The sequence below is a fragment of the Mus pahari genome, chromosome 10, assembly GCF_900095145.1.
Source record: "Mus pahari chromosome 10, PAHARI_EIJ_v1.1, whole genome shotgun sequence".
Taxonomy (NCBI): Eukaryota; Metazoa; Chordata; class Mammalia; order Rodentia; family Muridae; genus Mus; species Mus pahari.
This window is the reverse complement of record NC_034599.1, coordinates 93811797-93830379: the sequence shown is the minus strand read 5'-3', so window position 1 is coordinate 93830379 and position 18583 is coordinate 93811797. Positions and strand designations below refer to the sequence as shown.

General features: G+C 40.9%; 1 protein-coding gene across 1 annotated transcript in view; it reads left to right on the top strand.

The window, feature by feature from the left end:
* Nucleotides 1-993: 993 nt before the first annotated feature.
* Nucleotides 994-18583, top strand: part of Nck1 (NCK adaptor protein 1) — a 49135-nt gene continuing 31545 nt past the window's right edge. Inside the window, exon 1 of the mRNA XM_021206632.1 lies at nucleotides 994-1133. The gene's annotated coding sequence lies outside the window, so the exon portion shown is untranslated. The remainder of the gene's footprint in view (nucleotides 1134-18583) is intronic.

The window sequence follows — 18583 nt, the reverse complement described above, 5'->3', positions numbered from 1 at the left end:
CAAAACCATCTGTAACTCCAGTTCCAGAAGATCCTATACCCTCATTTGACCTCCAGGGGCAGCAAAATTATACATAAGTATACATGTACACCAAACACTCCAACACAGAAAAAAATCAAAATGAATTTTTAAAAGGTGAAAGGAAGATGTATTAATTCCTCGATTATTGACGATGATGTGCTAGGCACGAAGTGGGCGTGGGTGAACACAGAAACAAGTCAATCTTTTAATAGACTTTGCAATCTAGGTATATGGGTGCAGCTACGCTGGAGGCAAAACTCGTGTTTCCATAAAGTTACCTAACCTAGAGTGTTTCTTTTAGGTGCCACACCCACACTAAGCAACAAAGGCGATTGGGAAATAGTGAGGCACGTTACGGGTGGTTACAAGGCTACTTAGGGAGGAGAACCGATTTACTGATGCCTTGGCAGGTGGCTGGGACCGTGCCATTGCCATGCTCAGCCCAAGGGCAGAGGTAACTGTCCTTTTCACAGGACTGGAAGCCGACGAGTGAAGGCTACCCACGCGCCAGGGCACTCGGAAGTTGCTCACAAAGCTTATTTTGGTTGTGGTTTTCATTAACAAACATCTTACATTTCTCTCCGAAGCTTCGTTTTCTTTGTCGCTCCCTGTCCCTAAGATCTGTAGCTGGTCGGTCCTTTCAGATGCAGGGACCAGAGTAGTCTGGGTTGAACTCGGGACCGCTGTTCGACCTTAATGAGCGATTATAATGACAGGTTTTAGTAAAGTAAGCAGCCACCGAGGAGGCTAGGGGAGAACAGGGCGGTGGGGCCCAGCGTTCCTCACCTTCTGTCCGAAAGCCGCGCAGTCTCAGCTCAGGGACCACTCAACGCCCGCGCTTGATTGACAAGCCCGCTCGCCCAATCCCGGAGCGGTTCATTCCGCTGAAGCGTCAGGGGCGGGCGCCGGAGGCGATGGAGCCTATGAGATTGGGCGTGGAGCGGGTTTCCTGCCCGCAACGGTCCGCCCACCGGTTGCGTGCGCCCCGCCCCTCTCTGAGAGCTACGCGGCGGCGCAGCACAGGCCTCGTGCGGTAACGGCATCCGGGCAGCCGCGGTGGCGTCCCGGTGCGGTCCTCAGGTGACTGGAGCCGCGGGCTCGGCGGAGGGAAGGTGAGATGGCCTCGCCCGCGTGCGGACACACGCACGGTCCTTTCGGTCTCCCGGTCCGTCCGCTCTGCCTGCTAGCCTCTGCTCGCTTCCTCTTTCCCCGGCGAAGTTGGCCCGGGGGCGCCGTCTGCTGGCGGCGGAGCGGAGCGGAGGGGGCGGGGAGGCCGCCCGGCGGAGCTCGGGTGTCCGCGGTGCAGCCCGGTGACCCCGCGGCCTCTGGCCTGAGCTGCGAGCGCCGCTCGGGGAGGCGGGCAGGCAAGTGTGCGGCGGGCTGCCTCGGCGGTTCTCCGCAGAAAGCCCTGTCGGCGGTCTGGGTCGGTGTCCGAGGCCGGGACGGTTGGGACGCGGGCTGGCAGGAAGGGCGCTCTCACCTCCAGCCGCCAGCCCGAGGAAGCCGAGAGGGGGGGACATCGTCGGGGCGCGCCCTCCCCTCCCCTCCCGTTCCGGAGCAGGAGAGATGTGGGTGTCCCGGGGCTGTTGAGGTGGGGTAGGTCCAGGAAAAGCAGTCGCCTGGGTTGGTTTCGTACTGTTGTCGTACGGGTTTCCGTGCTAGTTCTGTTCAGTGTTAACAGCTGGCTTGGAAGGAAGCTGTTTTTTTTGTTCAGGGTTGAGGACCGTAACATGACCGGTTAGCGTCGAGCCGAGCTGAAGTCACCCGAAGAAAAATACTGCCCCTTACTTAGTTAGGTAAGAATCCATAGGAGTTAGGAAAGAACGAGATGAAGAAAACTTCCTGACCCCATCTTGGGTGGGGAGCACTGAGAATCCATCCAGGGTTCAGCCAAAAACGGGACAAGTTTTGCAAGAAGTGTTCCATTTTTCAAAAGCTTTGCTTTGGTAGCTTGATGATGATCAATCAGCCTTAACGGTTTCTTCAGCACCTGGAAATCAATTCTGTGCTTTCAGCCTCTAGCGACTTCACAACACGAACAGAGAAATAGTCCAAGGAGAAAGTTTTGATTGATCGTTTTCAGTCTTGGTTTTAAATAGACATTCTCTTTGCATCGTGATAGTAAGTCAAAGCGTATGCGTTGGTTGATTAGTACTTTTTTTTCATCGTGGCCACATGTGGTGCTTTCTCTGGGGAAACTTGTGTAGGAATTGGCTAGAGTAACTTCAGTGTGCATTGTATTGATGTCTCAGCTGTATGTATGAACATTAAGTTTGAAAAGACTTGCCTCCCTGGCAAGCGTTTTTTGTTTAGGTTTCCAAGCCCTACAGATCCATGTATTAATAAGTCGACATATTAATGTTACTTTATTAAACACTGAGTGATGATAGTTTATGCTGCTGTTTTTTCTAATTTGAGAACTTCGTTCTAGAGTTCAAGGCTTGTGGTTATTGTTGTAAATAAATTCCGTCTCAGGAAAACTTGAAAAAAAAATGAATTAACTCTGGAAATATGGAAGAATGCATGGTTTCAATGTCAGAAAATCAAATGATTATTTCACTGTTAAGTAAAATTGGAGGAAACGTGAACTGAACATTTAACAAATCCAACAGTTTGAAGACAATTTGACAGGCCTGGGTGATTCTCACTTTAACCTATCTGGGAAATAGAATTTCAAAGTCTTCCCTTCACAACTGATGCCCTGCGCTGTTTTTCATTGGTGATACATTACATAGCATGCTTTCAGGAACCCAGACATAAACCTTAACATTGTACTATTTTTTTGTAGTTGTTTTTTTTTTTTTTTNTTATTTATTATATGTAAGTTCAGTCAGTGCTCTTAACATGTGAGCCATCTCTCCAGTCCCTATTTTTACTATTTTTTTTGGAAAGATTTATTTATTGTTATACATAAGTACACTGTAGCTGACATCAGACACACCAAAAGAGGGCATCAGATCTCCTTATGGGTAGTTGTGAGCCACCATGTGGTTGCTGAGATTTGAACTCAGGACCTTCGGAAGAGCAGTCAGTGCTCTTACCCACTGAGCCATCTCACCAGCCCCTATTTTTGGTTTTTCAAGACAGGGTTTCTCTGTATAGCCCTGGCTGTTCTGGAACTCACTTTGTAGACCAGGCTGTCCTCGAACTCAGAAATCCTGTTTCTGCCTCCTGAGTGCTGGGATTAAAGGCGTGCACCACCACGCCCGGCTTTTCTTTCTTTCTTTCTTCCTTTCTTTCTTTCTTTCTTTCTTTCTTTCTTTCTTTCTTTCTTTCTTTCTTTCTTCCTTTCTTTCTTTCTTTCTCTCCCACCTCCCAGGACTGGGGATGGACCCTAGGCCTCATATAGGCTAAGAAAGGGCTGTACCCTGAGCTACACTTCAGCCTAAGTCTCTTAGATTTTTTTGTTTTTAATTTTATGAGTGTGTGTGTGTGTGTTGCCTGTATATATGTCTGTGCCCCATGTACATGCAGTGCTTGTAAAGGCCAGAAGAGGATGTCACATCCCCTGGGCCTGGGGTTGAAGATTGCCTTTAGCAACCATGGAGTGCTGGGACAGCAAGAATGATAGGTGCTCTTAACTACTGAGCTCCCTCTCCAGCCCTGCATGGATACAGTCCTTAAGGAGACCCCCCACACATACACACACAGCTAAGAGATTCATTCTCTAAACACACACACACGCACACACACACAAACTGCATCAGATGGATTATGTAAACATATAAACAAAAATAAAAAGGTCTCTTGCTGTGTAGCTCTGGCTGACCTGGAACTTACTATGTAGTCTATGCTGGCCTTGAACTCACAGAGCTCTGACAAGACCTGCCTGCCTCTGCCTCCCAAGTGCTGGGACTAAAGACATCAGCCACAGTGCCTGACTAAAAACTTTTTTTTTAAAGATTTATTTATTTAATATATGTAAGTACACTGTAGCTGTCTTCAGACACTCCAGAAGAGGGAATCAGATCTCATTACAGATGGTTGTGAGCCACCATGTGGTTGCTGGGATTTGAACTTAGGACCTTTGGAAGAGCAGTCAGGTGCTCTTACCTGCTGAGCCATCTCACTGGGTGGCTTTAAAAAAAACAAACCAAAACTTACCTTTGTATTCTTATATATTGTTTTTAACTTCTGTTTCTGAACTACTCACTAGCTCTAACTGGATTTTCCGCCAGGAGGTTCTCAAATGTGTTGTGCCTGTGCTGATCTTAAAATAATACTTTGAACATATTTTTCACTGTTTAGATTACTAGTAATATCTTTCGTCTAGATTCCAGTCTTTTAAGGGTTTATTTTTATTTTATGTGTTTTGCCTACATATAAAAGCACGACATGTGGTGTGGGTTCTGGGAACAGAAGAGAGATCCTCTGCAAGAGCTCTTAACCACTGAGCCGTCTGTCCTAACACAGAAAAATTCTCTGCAAATTACTAACGTAGCAAAGTAAAAGTTCACTAAGCTTTCCTTCTTCCTTAATTTCCTTCCTCCCTCCCCTGCCCCTCTTCTCTTTCCCTCTCCTGTCTCTTTTGCCTTCCCTCAGTTTTGGGGTGAGACCCATGGCTTCTCATAAACCACTGAGGTGTATCACCAGTCTAAAGTTCTATTTTTAAAAAAAAGATTGGTTATTATATTTTTGTTTATCTTTGAGTGTGTGTGGGGGCTGCGGGAGTGGGGTCAGTGTGCTACGGCCTACAACCAGAGTCAGGACAGCTTGTGAGGAGTCAGTTCTCTGTCCACCAGGTAGGTTCCATGAAGTGAACTCAGGCTTTTAGGCTTGGCTGTAGGAACCTTTAACTGCAGAGGCATCTCGACACCATCCAGAGTTACAATGTTTTACATATAGTTAAACATTTTAAAAAAGTGTGTGCATGTATGTATGTTGAGGGCATGATAAGTGCACAAGAGGCAGGTGCCTGAAAAGGGAGGCCAGGAGAAAGTGTCAGATATGGTGGATCCGGACTTACAGGATGAGCCTCCTGGTAGAGTTGCAGGGAATCAGCCTTGGGTCTTTTGCAAGAACCGTACTTGCATTTAACCGGAGGAGCCATCTTCCCAGCCCCTAGAAATTTAATTGTGATTTTTGAGTGAAGATTGTCAAAATTTACTGTTATTTATGTTAAACTGAGTCTGGTTTTGTTTGTTTTGTTTTTTCATCCCCCTCTTTCTTTTCAAGTTAGTATACAGAGTGATGGGTTTTATGATGACATTTGCATATGTATTTATTGCTGTGCTTTTTTCTTAAATATCCTTTTTTCCCAGCTAACTTTTTTCTTTCCCTTCCTTTTTAATTTTATATGGATTTGTGTCATGATATCATGGAACATTGTTGAAACACTGGAATCTAGCCTTTTGTTTTTTAGATTGAGAAAGTGAAATCCATGCTAAATAACTACTGACATGTCCATATCTTGATTTTGGGGCAGAGCTGAGACTCAGAGTCATCCTATTCAAGTATCATGTGTTCCATATTATTATAATACCATATTATTACCTTGTGCAATATGTAATATTTGTTTTGTGTTTTCCCCCTAGAGATCCAACACTTTTATTTTGGGGTGGGCTCTCATATCGTTGCTCTAAATTGTTGCTCAAATTATTAAATTAATTAAATTAAATTAAATAATTATCAAATTAATGTGATCTTCCATCTCCTGATTTCAGCCTCCCAGTAGCTGGGATTCCAGGCATATGACCTTTTAGTTTGTATTTTTCGGACTCCATATATTAGAAGCATTAACAAATTCAATTGTCTGTGTAGTTGAGTCCTGTAGCTCCCTAAGAAGTATACGATGGTGCTAGGGATGTAGCTCCGTGGTGGACAGTGGGAGGTTGGATCCTAAGGGGAAAGACAGCAGATGGCTGCCTTTCAGGTTTTACTGTTAGAATTTATTTTCCTTGACTTATTCGGTAAAAAGAATGACTCTCTGGGGGATTTGAAAGAATATTGTAATGGTTTGGTGGGAGCTTGGAGGGTTTATCATGTATCTAAACGTAATGAGTTAGCTAAATGTTCTCTGGGTGTTAAAACAGTAACACTTTCACGTTTTGTCTGTTAAGAATCAGTTTTGCAGTCTGCTTGTGTTACACACATTGTAAAAATCACTTTCCATTTTATAGAGTTAGAGCTTTTTATTTTTTTAACTCTAAAGTTTGTTAATAAATCAGTGTTGGGTTGCCTATAATGAGTTCAGTGGTGCAAGACAGTACAGAAAACTGCCAGGTAAAGGTTTTCTGAGTCTTCTCCCCTTTTTGTGTGTTTATTAAAAGGTTTCACTGTACAGCCCTGGTTGAGCTGTAACTTACTAGGTAGACCAGGCTGGCCTCAGATTCACAAACCATTCTCCTGTCTCCGCCTCCCAGGTACCAGGATTGAAGGTGTGCCTTAGCAGGCCTCACCGGGTGCTTCCTTTTTGGATCTGAAAAAGATTAGAAGCTTTTTTTTTTTTTTTTTTTTTTCCCCAGTTATGTTTTGGTTGGTTGGCTTGGTCTTTTTATTTGTTTAAATAAACTGCCAAATCCTAGAACTCAGACTGAGGCAGGAGAATTACAGGTTTGAGGTTAGCTTGGACTATGTAGTACAGTCTTATGTTAAAACAAAATTACAAGTTAAAAAGTCTTTTTAGCCTGGTATAGTTGTAGTGGTGCACAGCTTTAATCCCAGTGCCTGGGAGGCAGAGAGGCAGGGTGATTTCTTGTGAGTTAGAGGCTAGCCTGATCTACAAAGCAAGTTCCAGGACAGCCAGGACAAGCAAGAGAAATGCAGTCTTGAAAAGCAAAAACAAACAGAAAAATTCTGTTGAAAATGCTAATTCTTATTTATTCCTGAAATTATCTTTAGTGATTTGCAAATCATATATAAATATGGTATGAGTAATGTCAGCTTTTCTTCAGATGATTTGAATAAAGCATATCAGTGAGAATGTGTGGAAATTTGTTTCAGGCTGGTTTTGAACTTACTCTGTAGTGGAGGGTGATATTGAACCCCCCCCCCCCCGATCTTCTGCCTCCAAGTTCCTTAAGGCTGTCTTTGTGTATGTAGTGCTGGATCTTGAACTCAAGGCTTTGTTCTTGCTAGGAAGGCACTTTACCACCTGAGCTGTGTCCTTAGATCAGTTTCTGAATCAATTTCTAAATCACATTGTGTAGATCAACTCAAATAATAGAATAATTTGGCACAATGTGGCATCTTTAAAGCATTCCAGCTCTATTGCAGAAACATTAACAGGGGATTGGAAAAATTTCCTTGGGAGAGGCAGAAATTGTGGAAGCTGCTATGGGCTTGCTTTCTATGACTTGCCAGTCTTGCTTTTTATTTTTATATCAACTAATATCTGAATAGTTTTATTCCCTTTGCCTACTTTGTGGTTCAGAGCACTGGTTGCTCTTCCAGAGAACTGGGTTCAGTTCCCAGCACCAACAAGGCTATTCACAACTGTCTGTACCTCTAGTTCCTGAAGGTCTGACCTCCTTGGACACTCCATTATGTATATTTACCATTTTCCCTATCAATAGACATAGAACATTGATTATATAGGTTGGTTTTGTGCAATAAAGGTGTGAAGAAGTGTGGTCAACAGACCTGTGGTCCCAGTGCTAGAGAGGCTGAAGGTAAGAAGGGCACAATTTTAGGGTGATTGTGTCCAGTATAATAACTTAAAGGCCAACTTGGGCTACACCGTGAGACCAGACCACATACACCAAAACAGCAGCAAAAACCTAGCCAAAACAGATACATAAATGTGAGTGCCGATTATTTCTTTAGCATGCTGATTTCAGTTCCTTCAAGTACATTCCTAGAAGTAGGCATGCCGGATCATACCATAGTTTTAGTTTCCCTAGGAACCTCCATACTGTACAGTCCTTTGCATGCCTACTGTGATGATTTAATGACAAAGTCTCCGATTGGCTCAGATACTTGACTCCTACTCTGTGCTGCTGTTTGGGGAGGTGGTACAGCCTTGCTGGAGGAAGAAGATCACTGGGTGGGCTTTTGCAACACCCATTTCCAGTTTACTACCTCTGCTTCTTGTTTGCCATTGAATATGTGATTAGTCTCTTAGCTTCTGTTCCTGTTGCCATGCCTGTCATTTTACTGCCGTGTCTTTTCCATGATGTATTCTCACCTCTTTGGAACCACAAACCAATAGTCTTTTATAAGTTACCTGAATCACAGCAATAGAAAAGTAACTAATACATTACCAACACTAATTTCTCAGCTCATCCTCATCTGTGCCTACTTATTTTCTTTTAATCATATGGTTTTAATTTGCATTTCTCTAGTGATGAACAATGAGTATTTTTTATGTATTTGTTGGCTTCTGTAAATCCTCCTGAGAATTACCTATTTACAACATTTACCTATTTATTACTGTTTGTTTATTTATATATTTATTTATTTTTGAGATGAAGCTTCATTCTGTATCCCAGACTGACCTTGAATTAATCTTTTCCCCTCAACCTCTTGAGTGTTGGAACTGTGGGCATGCTCTTGCAAGCCAGCTACTTGCCCACTTTTAATTTTAATATTTGTAGTTGAATTGTTTGAATTTTTATGTGAATTAATACCATGTTAGAGGAATAGTTTGCCATTGTTTTTTTCCCTTTTGTAGGGTTTTTCATTTTTTGGTAGTTTCCTTTGTTACAATGAAATTTTATTGTATTTTTTCTTTGATATAGTCAGTCTTAGTTTTTGCTTTTGTTCCCTGTTCTTTTGGTATCTTACCTAAAAACTAAAACATCTTACTCAGACCCATGCCCAGAAGCATTTTTCTTATATTTTCTTCTAGTGTTTTTCATAGTTTTAGGCTTACATTTAAATCATAGATCCAGGGGCTGGAGAGATGGCTTAGTGGTTAAGAGCACCCGACTGCTCTTCCGAAGGTCCTGAGTTCAAATCCCAGCAACCACATGGTGGCTCACAACCATCCTTAATGAAATCTGACCACCTCTTCTGGTGCATTTGAAGACAGCTACAGTGTACTTAGATATAATAATAAATAAATCTTTAAAAAAAAATCTTAGATCCATTTTGAATTTTTTTTTTACATCGAGAAATAGGGACAGATGTTTTATTTTATGCATTTCTATATTCAGTCTTCCAAGAAGTATTGATTAAATAGACTTTACCTTTTTCATCAGTGTACTAGCCTTTGTTGAAAATTTGATGTTTAGTATGCGGGTTTATTTGTTTTTTTTCCTAGTTAATTTGTATATTTTTAAAAAGTTAGGTTTTGTGTGTTGATTTTGTTTTGTTTTGTTTTTTGAGACGGGTTTTCTCTGTATAACAGTTCTGGCTGTCCTGGGACTTGCCTTGTAGACCAGGCTGGTCTTGAAATCACAGGGATCGGCCTGCCTCTGTTCCAAAGTGCTGGGATTGAAAGTGTGTGCTTAGCAGGGTTAATTTTGGTATCCTATAGCTGTAATGAATTTTTTTTATAATCTAGGTTTTTCTAAATATAAAAAAAATTATTCTCTCTATTGTGGTTACATTTCTGTTAATATACAGATATGCTAAAATGCTCTGACCAAAAGCAGCTCAGAGGAATGGGTTTATTTCAGCTTGTAGGTTATTCTCCCATTATTGAAAAGTCAGGGCAGAAACTCAAGTAGGAATTTAAAGTAGAAACTTTAGAGGAACACTGCTGGCTAGGTCATTTACTGGCTAACGCTTAGTGCGCGAACGCGTGTGCGTGTGTGCGTGTGTTAGTTAGTTAATAGGACCACATGCTACTCACAGTGGTTTGGACCTTCCTACCTCAGTTAATGACTAAGCTAGCTTCCCACAGACTTGCCCAGAGGCTAGTCCAATCTGGGCAACCCCTCAGCTGAGACTCTCGTCTCAGGTAAGTAAGCTGTGTTGATAGTTAAGGCTAACAAGGATACTTCCACAAGATGGGGTAGTTTGAATCCCTTACTTCCTATTTAGATACATGCTGTTTCTCTGGTCTTACTTTTCTGTGACTTCCAGTATTGTATTGATGAAGTGTGGTGAAAGTAGACATCCCATTTTGTTCCTGATCACAGAAGAAGTCATTCTAGCTTTTCCCAGTGGATATTGGTTGTGGGTTTGTTATATGTAACTCTTACTTGTGTTGATGGATGTTTTTGTCTTTACTTAATTTTTAACTTGTTTTAAATCATAAAGAGATGTTGAAGTTATCAGTTTCAATACCTTTATGTGCCAAGAAAGGTGATCCTATGACTGTTAATATTATTTGCTGTGTTTGAAGACAAACTCAGGGGCTCAAGCCTGCTAGGCAAGTATTCTGCAACGGAGCTGTGTAACTCTAGGGTCTAATCACATCTATGGTATCTATCCTTTGTTTCCGTTTTTTATTCTTTCCCTTTACTAGTTGGGTTTGTTTTGTTCTTTGCTAGTTCTTTAGATTGCATACTTGTTTGAAATTTCCTGAAAAAAAAATTTTTTTTTAAAGATTTGTTTCACATGTATGAGCGTTTCACCTGCAAGTATGTATGTGCACCAGGTGCCTGGTTCTTGTCATTGTCAGAAGAAAGAGATCTTCGGAACTGGAGTTAAGAATGACTGTGAGCTACATTCTTGGTGCTGGGAACCAAACCTGTGTCTTCTGCAAGAGCAGCAAGTGGCCTTACCTGCTGAGATGTCTCTCTAGCTCCAAAATTCTGTTTCTGTTGATGTTAGGTTGACACTACTGCTCTTATTTTTATTGAAAAATATTTTTATGTTCCTGAGTGTTTGTCTGCATGTGTGTATATGTGTGTGTTTGCTGTCCCTGGAGACCAGAAGAGGGTGTTGGATTCCCTGGAATTGGTGTTAACAAGTGGTGGGAGCTGTCATGTGGGTGCTTTGAACCAAACCTGTGAGGTCTTCAAGAGCAGCATGTGCAGTTCCAAAATTTTCCTTACTTTTATTTATTCATGTGTCCGTGTTTGTCAGTGGATGAGTGCCATGTATGTTAGGTTCTCCACAGAGACCAGAAGAAGGTATTGAGACCCTTGGAGCTGGAGTTACAGGCATTGGTGAGCCACTAGACATAGGTATTGTGAACTGAACTTGGGCCCTTCAAGAGAAACAAGTGCTCTTACCACTGTGCTGTGTCTCCAGCCCCTACATTGTTGTTTTTTGATGAAAAATTATTATTATTGTATATATGTTTCATGTTTGTGTGTGTGAATGTGTGTGTGCTTGCTTGCTGCTGTGTGTATGGGAGGTCAGAGGATGAAAACTTTTGTGGAGTTGGCTCTTTTACTTTTATCATGTGGGTTCCAGGGATTGATCACATTGTTTGATTTTCTTCTTCTTCTTCTTTTTTTTCTTTATCTTTTTGGTTTTTCAATACAGGGTTTCTCTGTGTAACCCTGGCTGTCCTGGAACGCACTTTGTCGTTCCAGGCTGGCCTTGAACTCAGAAATCCGCCTGCCTCTGCCTCCCGAGTACTGGGATTAAAGGCGTGCGCCACCACACCAGCACATTGTTTGATTTTCATAGCAAGAGCTTTTATCTGATGAATTTCTTCATTTCTTCAGAATTTTCTCTGTTGTCCTTTGTTTGGTGCTGGGATTGAACCACTAAGCATATATTCTATTGTTGAGCTTACTGAGTTAGTTACATCCCCCAGTCCTGGCTCTGTGTTAGTTTGACTACTCAATGCTTTGGAGAAGATTTTTTGTTTTTAAAGTTTAAAATATAATAATAATCATTTAAAATAATATAATAGCAGTAACAATGATGATATTATTATTATTGTTATTATTTTGAGTAGGTTTTCTATGTTTTCCCCCTTTTAAGCACAAACCGAATGCTTGCTTACTTAGTGGTCTCTAAGTCTGGAGGTCTGTCTTTCTTTTCTTTTTTTTGTTTGTGGCTTAAGTCTGACTAGATATTTTCAAAAGACCTATCTTCAAAGTAAGGTATTCGTCCTATTGGTTTTTCTATTGAAACTCTCAACTGTATTTTATTTGTTGAGTTTTCAATGCCAAAATTTGAGGTACTGCTTACTGATATGCTAGGCAAGTGTCCTGCCACTGAGCTATATTCTCTAGCCCTGATTTTTGAAAATTGATTATTTTCTTTATTTACATTTCAAATGTTACCCCCCTTCCCGGTTTCCCCTCTGAAAACCCCCATCCCATTTCCTCCCCCTCCCCCCTCTATGAGGGATCTTCCCCACCCACGCATCCACTCCTGCCTCAGTGCCCTTGCATTCCCCTACACTGGAGCATCGAGCCTCCACAGGACCAAGGGCCTCTTCTCCCACTGATGCCAGATAGGGCAGTCCTGTGTTACACATACAGCTGGAGCCATGGGTCCCTCCATGTGTACTCTTTACTTGGTGATTTAGTCCCTGGAAGCTCTGGGAGTGGGGTCCTGGTTGGTTGATATTGTTGTTCTTCCTATGGGGTTGCAAGCCCCTTTAGCTCCTTCCATCCTTCCCCTAACTCTTCCATTGGGGTCCCTCTGCTCAGTTCAGTGGTTGGTTGTGAGCATCCACATCTGTGTTTTTAGCCCTGATTTTTACTTGCTGAATTTTTCACTCAGTATAATTTTTTGACACTTTGTTGGTTTCCTTTTCTTTGGCACTTCTAAAAAAAGATTTTTGTGTTCCTTTGGAAGTGTCTTGTTAACATATTTCTTTATGCTTCTTGTGTCCCTGTGTTGGTATTTTGTGCATCTGGTAGGTTAGTAGTCTCTGCCAATTTTGTTAAGAGTGGCTTTCATACTAAAACATTCTTGGCAGTGCTTCCTACTTTTGTTTGAATAGACTGTATTGGCTTTGGTTTCAGGTGGATACTTTAGCATAGGTTTTGTGTGATTTCTTCAGCTCCAATTAGTTTGAGAATGTCTATAGATGTCTTGGGACTGAGCTTAGGTGGTAGTGGGAATGCAGCTCCAGATAAGATGTCGCTCCCTTAGGCATCTTGTTGCCTTATCTTGTTGACTGCCCTTGGTGTGGTACATCTGGCAGGTTGTATGGGAGGTCTGCTGCTTTCCACTGATCTTATGAAGGCAAGCATCCCCCAGGGTATGCTTTTAGAGGGGTAAAGTTGTTGTGTCTGCCAGTGTGTAAATGCTGCCTGTTAGCTAATTACTGACCAGTGGGTAAAGGTGGGGCATGCGTAAGGTCTCTTGTAGGTGGACTGCTCAGGGAACTCCGCCCACCTGCTCCCCAGGTTGGGTGGATGAGACTAAGCACAAGCTTCTTAGGGCCAGTTTTCTGATCCATAGGTTGCAGGCAGAGAGAGAACTAGCTGGGAATGGCTTTTGAAACTTCAAAGCCTTCCACCAGTGACACAGCCCCTTCATCAAGTCCATACCTTCTAATCCTTCTCAAACAGTTCCTGAGTGGTAACCAAACATTCAAATATATGGCCTTATGAAGATGATTCTCATCCAACTATCACAACTTAGTTTCTGTTTTCATGCTATGCAGTGTCTTCTTCATATTCCCACTATACTTCAAAAGTACTTCAAACACTTCAGTGAAGTAGTTGTTCTTTTGCTTGTTTTGGTTCTTTCTGTCTAAGTCAGCTCCTCCCTACTCAGCCATCTTGATTAAATTATCTTAATGTAAAACCTAGAGAGCCTAGGGAAAGCATAATCTTGAACTGAATCATAAATAATAATAAAATAATAAAATATAATAAATCCTTATTGTTCTTAGCTTTATCATCTAAGTACAGAACCCAAGAGGCTCATATATTTTGAAGAATGGAGAAGAAAAGGAGCTTAGGACAGTGGAATATACCTGAACCCTTATGTATTTGGGAGGACAGAGTTTGGGGTTAGCCTGTGTTACATAATGAGATTTTTTATCTCAAAAAGAAACAAAACAAAACAAAGTGGGGGAAGGAAATTAGAAGATAAAGTCCTTGCCTGTAATCCTAGCTGCTTGAGAGGCGTTGGCAGTAAGATCTTACTGCATTTGTGGTCAGATGTAAAACTCACATAGTGAGGAGGAAATGGGGAATGGAGGAGTTTCAAAGTGCTGGATCAAATTGATGTTTTGTTTTGTTGTATTTGCTATGCAAATCTCTAAGGTCTTGGAGTATTTTGGTTTTGAAATACCAAAGAAAGAACTCACTTTTAGGATTCAGTGAGAGTTTGTAGATTAAATGTTCCTGGATGAGCACACTGGATGGGGACAAGGGTTCTCACAGCTCCTGTAAGAACAGCAGTATTTATACATAGGCAAAACAGAGAAACAGAGACCTAGTGTTCAAAGGCTGTGTTTGGTAACTTCTAACTTCCAATGGATACACTTTGCTGTCTTCAAATGAAAGATTGGCTAGAACCACCTTCAACTCAAGCACTCGCCATTACAAAGTCTACAGAAGATCTGCAAGGACTGCAGAGTGTCACTAGGACTGCTTCAGGAACTGACACGGAGTAGTTCTCACAGTATTCATTGTTTAGGATCTACTATGTAGCCTAGTTTGAACTTGGACTTGTGTTCCTTTTCTTGCTGGACTCTTAAATGTTGAGTTTAGAGGTGTGTATCTCAATACCTGGTCTATGTTTTCTATTGAAATTGTCCCCTCTTATAATTGATATTCATGCCTGTATAAGAAGTTGCTCCAGGCAGTGAATGCATTTCTACACACCTATCTGTACACACACACACACACACACACACACACACCCCACATGCATAGACACCCCTGTGTTTTCCCCAACATCTATAAGAAATAAGAGAGAGAATTAATGTGGGCCATAAACTAGCAGGAGAGACAGCAGTGCATCTTTTTAGGCAATTGTGTTTTCAGGGGATGGCAAGATGGCTCAGCAGTAAAAGTGCTTGCCATCAAGCCTGATGACCTGGGTTCCTTCCTTAGAACTCAGATGGCAGAAGGAGGGAACTGACCCCCATAAGATGTTCTCTGACCCTACCCATGCATCACGAAGCTTGTTCCATTTCTCGAAAAGAAGAAAAAGAAAAAGATGTACTAGAGGTAGTGCTTTTAGGTAAGCCCCTATGTTAGAGATCATTGGACAGCCCAGAGAGGTCAACCAGCAACAGCAGTTTGTCTGTAGTTGTGTCCACTGAGGGAGCTAAAGTTGTAGAGGTAGAGGTCAGAGAAGTGCACACAATGGGAAGAGCTAGTAGTATACAGTACTTACTAGCCATCACAATACGTAGCAGTTATCTTGAAATAGTGGGGACACCTGGGAATACCCACTTGATTGATATGAAGTAAATACAAGTGTACATCAGACTTAACCTGGCAAGCTTTCAGTGCCCTGGCTTGTGTGTATATATTACTTTAAAAAAAAAAATCCCTGAAAATTATTCTTCTCTTGTGGTATTTTCACAGCCCTGTGGTTTGTTTGTGTAAAAGGATGCGTTATCTCAAAGGACAGAGCAGTATTAAGGGCTGATTTTACTGCAAAGTTGCTCAGTACCAGATGGAAGGGTCTTGCTTCCTGCTTTTGCTTTGCAGCCTAGACTTGTTGGCCCTGGTTGTCAATAGTACACTGTATTTCAGGAAACAAGTGCGATTTTAAAAGTTTTATAAAAATTAAAAAATAATTATATAACATTTCCTATAATGGAAGTATTGATTTTATTATACTTTCTGGAACCCTTTGGGGATTTAATAGAAGATACTTACATGAGTCCTGATTTTGCCATGATATTGATTTAAAATAAAGCTACCTAAAGTTTTAAAATATACCACCTTACAAAGCAACAGAAAATAATACCAAAATGTAGATGCTCATTTTGATATTATTTCAGATGCTCATCACCTGATGAGTTAGTGAAATGTATATGACACTATGGAATATTACTCAGCATTAAAAAGTAATGAAATATTGATTCATATTATAACATTATTGAACTTTAAGAACATTGTGTTATGAAAGAACCTAGTCACAAGGCTGCAGAGATGGTTCAAGATTAAATAAGTACACTTCCAGGTTCAGTTTCTAGCACCTAAATGGTGTCTCAAAACTGTTACCCTAATTCTGAGGATCCAACATCATTTGGCCACTACTGACCTTAAGTATACAACTGCTATACAAATATATATATGTCACAAAAGCATTGGCATGTGTTTTAGTTACCTTGAAAACTATTTTTAAAATCCCCCACAAAATACATGATTCTGTTTGTGTAACACAACAGATTTAAAAATGATGGTTCTATAGCTTTCTTCTGATTATACTAAAATCATCATATACTTTATTTTTATTTATTTAAAATATTTATTTACACGTGTATATATGGCTGTGCATGGAGGCCAGGAGATGATGTTGGATATTCTCCTATAATTTTCTTCCTATTCCTTTTGAGACAAAGTCTCGTCCTGAACCCAGGGCTTGTGTTTTCTCATCTAGGCTAGAATCAAACAAGTCAGAGTTAGGATTATAAGCAAATGTGGAATGTTCAGTTTATTACATGGGTGTTGTGATGCTCAGGGTTACACAGTAAGTGCTTATAACAAAAGGGCTCATAAGTACCAAGCCATCTCTTCAGTTACTATTGTGCATTTTAGGCAGGTAAGTTTTATGATGTGTGAATTGTATCTCTATAAAGCTATTAAATAAAAGCTTGAGTTCAGATATTCTCGTTAGTTGGTACAGATGAATGACTCCCTACTTTAATGCCTCAGCAGGACTTAAAACTTATCTCTACAAATAGCTTAAAATGTATCTTTGGGGGAGAAGATAGGCATTAAGCATAATTGAAGACCAGGTAGCCTAGGAAAATATGATTAAGTAAAAGTACTCAGTACTGTAACCCTTTTTGAGAACTCTTCTCTTTTGCTCCTGGTATTTTGGCATCGGAGAGAATGCATTCCAGAATGTGATTATTCCTGCCAGTAATCCTAGCATCTGGAGGCAGAAAGATGCCAAGTTCAAGGCCATTTTGCACTACATAGTGAGATTCAGCCTAAAGACAGGAGAGAAGAGATGCTTCTCTTATGAATCCAAAGGGAGCAACTATTTAACAACTTCCTAGGGACTTCCTTTTACAGTTGAGCAGACAGACAGGATCAGTAGATATATGATGTGCAAAGAAGAAAGTGAAGCAAATAGAAAAAAAGAAATGTAACCAGAATAACAGCTGTTATATAACAAGGACACAACAATAAAAGGATGAAAGTTATTAGTGACCTTTCACAAAGGAAACCAAATAATAGAAATGTTGATCATATTATTAAAACTGAGAAAAAGAAATTATCAGTAAAATGTTGAAGAATTCCTGTAGTTGAAGAATGAGATTTTGTATGGTACATTTTTAATGACAGCTTGGATATTGGAATACTTAACTTTTGTTGTAGCCAATGAGAAGGATATACCACTAATGGTATCTAAATCATACAGCATGTACTTTAGGATGGGGACAGTATCACAATGATTTATTTCTTTACATGTGAGTACACTGTTGGTGTCTTCAGACATACCAGAAGATGACTTCAGATCCCATTACATATGGGTTGTGAGCTACCATGTGGTTTCAGGGATTTGAACTCTGGATCTCTGGAAGAGTAGTCAGTGCTTGTAACCTCTGAGCCATCTTTCTAGCCTCCCCCCTGCTATCTTTTAGAAATGTAATTTGCCATACCTTGAGCAATGTTCTTGATGTCATAGGATATTTTACAGATAACTTCACTTAAGATAATTAGAATAAAAATTTCCTAAGTCTTCCTCATTTTATTAAATGTTATTTCTTCCTTTATCATGGGCTGGCCTTGAACTTACATAGATCTGCCTGCCTTTGCCTCCAGAAAGTGCTGAGAGTTAAAGATGCATGCCACCACATTCATTAAGTGGTGTTTCTGCCTGGAAGTCATGTGCCATACCTGATACCTTTCTTTTCCGTATTCTAGTTCATACACATTATATTTAGAAATGCGTTTTGAATTCTTTAAAAATTTGTTATTATTGTGTGCATCTGTGTGTGTGTGTGTGTGTGTGTGCGCGCGCGCGCGCGCGCGCGCGCTCATGAGTGTGTGTATACACAATGTGTGTGGGGGGCCACATGTGCCACAGTTCATGTATAGAAATCAGAGAACAACTTTGTGGAGTAGATTTTCTTCTATCTCTAAATGGATTGGGGCATTGAACTCAGTCTCCAGGCTTGCATGACAAGTGCCTTTATTTACCTGCTGAGTCATTTTGCTGGCCTTTGAAGGCTTAATTACTTGTTTAGCTAGGGTCTCATAACCCTGGTTGGCCTCAAGCTTAATACTTAGCTGTGGGATTACAAGTATGCACCACCATACCTAATTTTATGTGGTGCTCGGGATCAAACCCAGTGTTTGATCCTCTGGTAGTCAACATTTTGATGAATGGTTGACCCTTGCTTGCTTATAATTTCTGCATTCTAGGCAGAAATTCTAAATTATGCATTCTAGGCAAATACTTCTGACTGGCTGCATTTTCAGCTAGTAAATTCTTTTATTTTCTATTTATATCAGTACATTAGTCAACTTCAGGCTGCTATCAGTGATATCTTCACTTGGATTGTTGGCTTCCTGGTCTTGTGTTATGGTTATTTTTTTGGTGTTAAATATAAAAATTTTACAGCCTTAAGGTTTTTCTCCCCCTTTTTCTTTTCTTTTCTTTTCTTTTCTTT